This window comes from Cupressus sempervirens, chromosome 10, assembly GCF_028749045.1.
Source record: "Cupressus sempervirens isolate cs-2001-9-10 chromosome 10, ASM2874904v1, whole genome shotgun sequence".
In the NCBI taxonomy this organism is placed as follows: domain Eukaryota; kingdom Viridiplantae; phylum Streptophyta; class Pinopsida; order Cupressales; family Cupressaceae; genus Cupressus; species Cupressus sempervirens.
The window spans coordinates 833562240-833568477 of NC_143127.1; the positions used below are offsets into that span (position 1 = coordinate 833562240).

At 33.5% G+C, this 6238-nt stretch overlaps 1 protein-coding gene across 1 annotated transcript in view; it reads right to left on the reverse strand.

Annotated features, from left to right (window-relative positions):
* The window catches only part of LOC149536571 (vacuolar protein sorting-associated protein 26B), a 196201-nt gene extending 190845 nt beyond the window's left edge, over positions 1-5356 (reverse strand). The window contains exon 1 of the mRNA XM_089803004.1: positions 5295-5356. The gene's annotated coding sequence lies outside the window, so the exon portion shown is untranslated. The remainder of the gene's footprint in view (positions 1-5294) is intronic.
* Positions 5357-6238: the final 882 nt, after the last annotated feature.

Consider the following 6238-nt stretch of genomic DNA (forward strand, 5'->3'; position numbering starts at 1 on the left):
TTAGAGTTGGGAATCTTATGATGTTTGTGGGTAGCTAGGATGGTTTGTTTCTGGGTCAGGGTATTGTACAATTTTGACAAATGAATATTTTTATATTGTGCTTTAGTAATATATAATGACAAATTAATAGATATGTAGAAGACATTTTGCTATAGATGATACATTATATCAACATTTTATTATTCGTGATATCATCAGGTTCTGATTGAAAAGGTACCTCTTAGATTTAAAAGCAAATCTAACATGTACCATTTACCTTTAAATCACAAAGTCAACCTAATAAAAATAAAAATCCCAAATAGTGATCTTTGACATTTGACCTTTAGGACACTTGAGTTGATAGGTAAGTAGAAAAGGTTTCAACTCATCACAAAAGGGGGAAGCCCACCCCATTGTCTTCACCACTTGGTTAGCTTACTGTAGACCAAACGAAAACATTGTTTCCTCGAATTTCTGCATTTTACGGTTTCTAGAGATCACCAAATCGATTCAAAGCCCTAGCTTGAACATTTATACTTCTGCGGTAGTGGTTCGGTGGATATATGTGCATAATTGTCAACATTTTGTCATTTTGGGATAATTTAATTGTCCAGCACATGGTGGGTTCAATTCCCAAAGGGCGGAGATGAATTAAGTTGTGCAGAATTATTCTACAAAATGATCGTCGTCATTGATTCTACATCGATCATGGGGCTTTCCATCTTACCCCTTTATGAACGGTTAGTTATATTTTGTCAATTATTTTTTCTCTTTCATATTCAAGCTTTTTTGTGTCATAGCAGAGACAACTTTTACACGCTGCAATTTTTCATTGTCAAAAACATTGTTCAAATCTGGATTTATGAATCTTACTGAGCAGCTGAATTTGAATTTGCAGTGGGCTCTGACCTTTGCATTCTTTTAAATAACTAACCTACTTGCCTACATAGACATGCGAGGGAGAGTAGGCAAGAGGAAGGATCAATTTAGGGTTATATTTTAGATGTTGGTACTAACAATGTTAAATTGCTTTGATTAAGGTTATGTAGGTCTATTGAGTGACTTAATGAATTGAGAGGGGTTGGGAAACACTGCTTATATTATGAATTTTCTGTTCTTGTATTTCATTATCTTATTTTGATGTTGAAACCTATACTACGTGTCATGAATTTTTCGATTGGGCATAACCTTGGGGAGAGTCCCTTGGCTTAATGCCACGAGCAAAGGGTATCTCTTGCATTAGATTCACCCGGGCTGGCATGTCCCTTGACTTAATGCCTTTTCCTCCAAATTTGTCATGCATATTTTGTCTCTATAATATAAGTGAAGGGCGCTTCTCTAACAAGTCAGGGACCTTCGGGACCAAATATTTTCTACTGCTCCTCATAGTTACATTATGCATGTGATATACATTTATATCTTCTTACATCAACACAATAGCATATTTGTGAGCTTGACAAAAAAAGCTGAATTGGTAGAAAATGCTGAAAAAACAAACTAGCATTATCATGTTTATCATAGTGCATGTTTACCTACATTTGAAACTCTTCCAAGTGCAATAATTTATTTGGAATATGTTTTCATGGATAGACCATCCCTAACAATCCTGGGTAACTTTTTGTCATCAATATTCTTCAGACAATGTGGAATAGGATAAGATTTTAGTTTCTTCTAAAATTGGGTAGAGGAGGAGGCACACCATCAACAATTCTTCTTAAACTACTTGATTTTATCTTTAGGGAATTTGGAATAAGGCTCCTGTGCAGCTAGTTATTCAAAAATGTCATCCTTGATATGCTTTAGTTCAATTAACAATGGACCTCTGACGAAAGAAGTAGACTGTGTACCCGACTGTGATATATTCATTGATTTCATCTTGACTTCAAGAGAACCCATGCTATACAAGCATGATTTGTTCTCAGCTTGTACAATGTGGAATAGGATAAGATTTTAGTTTCTTCTGAAATTGGGTAGAGGAGGAGGCACACCATCAAAAATTCTTTTTAAACTACTTGATCTTGTCTTTAGGGAATTTGGAATAAGGCTCCTGTGCAGCTAGTTATTCAAAAAAGTCATCCTTGACATGCTTTGGTTCAATTAACAATGGACCTCTGACGAAAGAAGTAGACTGTGTACCCGACTGTGATATATTCATTGATTTCATCTTGACTTCAAGAGAACCCATGCTATACAAGCATGATTTGTTCGCAGCTTGTATAAAGTTGACAGGTTTTGTTGATTGAGAAAGAGTGAAGGAATTTTTTGGACACTGAGATGAATAGATATGGCACAATCTTATGTATAGAGATACTACAAATATAAAAATTTTCTCTATTTTCTAATAATTATCAAGATATTTAAGACAATTTGCATGCCTTGTCTATCTTTCCACATTTTGTATACACACCTACCAGGGAAGTTTTAATTGTAATATCTGATATAAATTTCCCTTCAGAATAACAAATAAGGTTCATCCAGATCAGGTTGAAAAGGCTAAAAGAAAAGGGCCAAAGAAATGGAAGAGAATGGGGTGAAGACTGGTAAGGATATTAGACATGTTTAAGATCCACAGAGAATGCTTCATAAGAGAGTTAATCCTCATACAAGATAATTAGATACAACTAAGTGATTGTACAATGAAAAAAAATAGGAAAATGAGAATTGAGTCTCAATCCTTCATTGGCAATAATATATCCACATTATCACCTATTATTGGATTGAGTCATTCGGGCTAAGATTTGGATTCAGGGTCATGTTGTATTATGCTAAATATATTTCCCATTGACTTTAGTGAAGAGCAAAGCACCATCTTTACAAAAGGTATGGCTGAAAACTTAACAATAGAAGAGATTATGAATGATATAAACTTTGGATTATAAGATAATAGAGAAGAAATGAACTATCTACCGCTTTATGGGGGTGGAATTGAATTTTCTATTGGTAAGAGGAAATTCAGATATGGGGATATGAAGAGACCTACAGCATCAACCAAAAGGGATAGGGAAGAAAATATTGAGAGTAATCTCAATTTAGAAGATTCCTTTCATGAGACGTATGGCACTAGCATCCATACAGGAAGGAATATACCCAAATGTGAAGATATTTGTCGAAGCCATATTGAAAAAATTCATCGAGCTGTATTTTTTTGAAGCATTCCAAAAAGTGGCCAATTGAACTCTCACAACTTCTTTCCCTCAAAGCCCAAGATTCTCTTGACAAAGCTAGACTTCTTGTTGATACTCACTCAATGCCTGCATCAAGTATTGCCTATATACCTGCAGTGTCATTCCTAAAGGTTTCTGAAATCTTAGAAGCACAACCTATATTCTATTAGATTATATTTTTCTCTATATTCAAGATTGTAATTGATTTGCATCCTCATGGATGTGTGCCTGTGCTCTGCAGGGCCTTTTGACAGCTAATCATGGTGGATATAAAAAAACTGTTAAGGAATGTGGATCTGAGGTAGGGTTTTATTTTCCAGTTCTAACGACTGATTGATTGTGAATGTAGATGCTTACAAAATCTTCTCTCAAGCAATAGTTGCAGAGATATATACAATGCTTTGTGATCTTAATGTTTTCCTTGATTCTGAATCTCCAAGCAAACAATACTAACTTCTATTATATGTTGCAGGCGAATGTGTGTTTGCAGATCCAAGGTAATAACATGTGTTGTTGTGATGTCCTTCCATCGATCTGCACTTTCAATATATATATAGTGTTGAATGGTCATGTCTAATTGTATAGACATGACTCTACGTGCCCTTTGGGCCCATAGGGTTGTGTCTATACAATAGACGACCCTTAACAAATAATAACCAACACTGATCATGGTTAACAAATACCATAACATCTGATTGATTAATAATCATTATCACAGCGACTGATTATAATTGTCGACCATTATCATAGTGACTGATTATAATTGTTGACCATCATCATAGTGAATGATTATAATTGTCAACCATCATCATAGTGACTGATTTTGATAGGTGATACCATAGCACATGCTCCCGATCACAATCAGTGATCTCAGATTACATTTATCTGTGGTTGATGATAACAATTTGAACACTAATGTGATCCAAGGATCGTGTGACTGTGTATCCTTAGTCACCCAATCCTATCAATTTGCAATCTGAAACATTAAATGATTACCAACATAACAATATTGATCTAATCAGATCGAGCCAATATGACAATCAATCAGATATATATATATATATCTTGAGTCATAATCAGATAACAGATATCCGACTGAAGCTACGATTTCAACAAAAACTTCATAGAGGGAGGAAATTATTTCTCCTCTTTTATGGCAGGCCTCTGATTTCTTAAAGTGGGCAGAATTGTGCCCATCTGAGCCAGAAGTTGGACATGCACTGATGCGACTGGTTATAACTGGTCATGATATGCCTCATGCATGTGAGATATTTGCTTGAAATTAAAGAAACATTATTGCCCATTTGCTATTGCCAAATGGTCAAGAAAATTGATTTCAATAACTCGAGTATTGCCATCGTTGGGCAACAGGAAAATCCAAGGTTTACAGGATGAATATCGACTTTATCATTGTACTGTTGATCAAATACCTTTTCATTGTTAGTTTTCAAATCAAAGGGGATTTTGATTTTAAAAGATTAGATTTATGTAATTGACACGACTTTGATACTGTTTCTTTTAACGTCTTAAGATTGAAAACAAACTACAATATTGTACTCAAAAACTATCTTGAATAGGGAGTCATGTGAACTACTTAAATACCAAAGAATCTGTTCAAGAGGTTGTTGCCAACAAATCTGCAACCCTAGGACTCCTTCCAATGGGCCTTTTCCCTAGGAATCATGACGATCAGAGGCAGTGTGTTAGATGGGTACCCAGGGCATATACTGCAACTTCTGTATCGTCTCATGGACGTTCCTATGCAACTGCTCTTGGAATACAAACACATTCGACAAGCTCTTTTCAACGATCAGTTTCTCATCCTTTTTGGAGCACTGGTCCCCTCAGCATTTTCGATTCTCCAGGCCCAATTGGATTCCATTCAAATCCACGCCTGAACACCCACGAAGGATCGATATGGTTTTTTAATAAAACATGATCAAACATTGATCTGCCTAAATTTTGAGGAGTTGGGCCTTGAAATTGTGAAGGTTTTAGATATCGTCTATATATTGACGTCAAGTAGAAATTTAAATTGTTGAAGGTAAAATATATCATCTGCATATTTCTGTCACTTTAGGGTTAACAAGGAGAAAACAAAAAGAATTCAAAACCATGGCGCAGGTAGAAGACGCTTCGACAAGAACTTGCCTGTGAATAAACGCTCATACCGACTAACAGCAAGCGTCACCATCATGGATTCTCCTACCTCCTCTGAAATATGGCCAAAAAAGAAAACATATAAGAATTATGATCCAAAAGGGGTGGGTCCTCTTAAATGAGATTAGGGCCCATTTTGGTTGCAAGCATAGGAATAGAAAATTAGAATTCAAATGTGGAGGAATAGAAATGGGGAATGGGAATGGAAACGAGTAATCTCATTCTTGTTTGGTTCGCCTAATATTTGACCTGAAATATGTTACTCTCTTGTTTGGTTGTACAAAAATTAGAATTAGAATACAATTAAGTTTATATTTTAATACATTTTATTTATTTTAATATATTATCATATTTGGTTAATTATTTGAACTTATTGTAAAGAAAATAATTTTTTTAATTATATTTTATTCAATGAAATTAATAAAAAATTAATTTATTTCAACATTTCTTAAATGAATAGATTCGGTTAATTATTTCAACTTATTGTAGAGAAAATATTTTTTCTTTCTATTTTATTCAATGAAATTAATTTATTTCAACATTTTTTAAATGAATGGATTTGGTTAATTATTTCAAATATTTTTTCTTTCTATTTTATTCAATGAAATTAATTTATTTCAACATTTTTTAAATGAATGGATTTGGTTAATTATTTCAACTTATTAGTAAAGAAAATAATTTTTTTAATTATATTTTATTAAATGAAATCAATAAGAATTTAATTTATTTTAACATCTTTTAAATGAATGGATATAAACATAAAATTGTTATACACAATAATATTCTCTTGAAATTAGTAAAATTTGCTCATCATTTATATAAAAAATCATAAAAGATTTACTCTCCATGATCAAAATTGTTCTTTACAACAAAATGGTCATTTCATTGCTAAAATTAGAATCACCATCACCAATAGTGTGTTTATAAAAACTAGA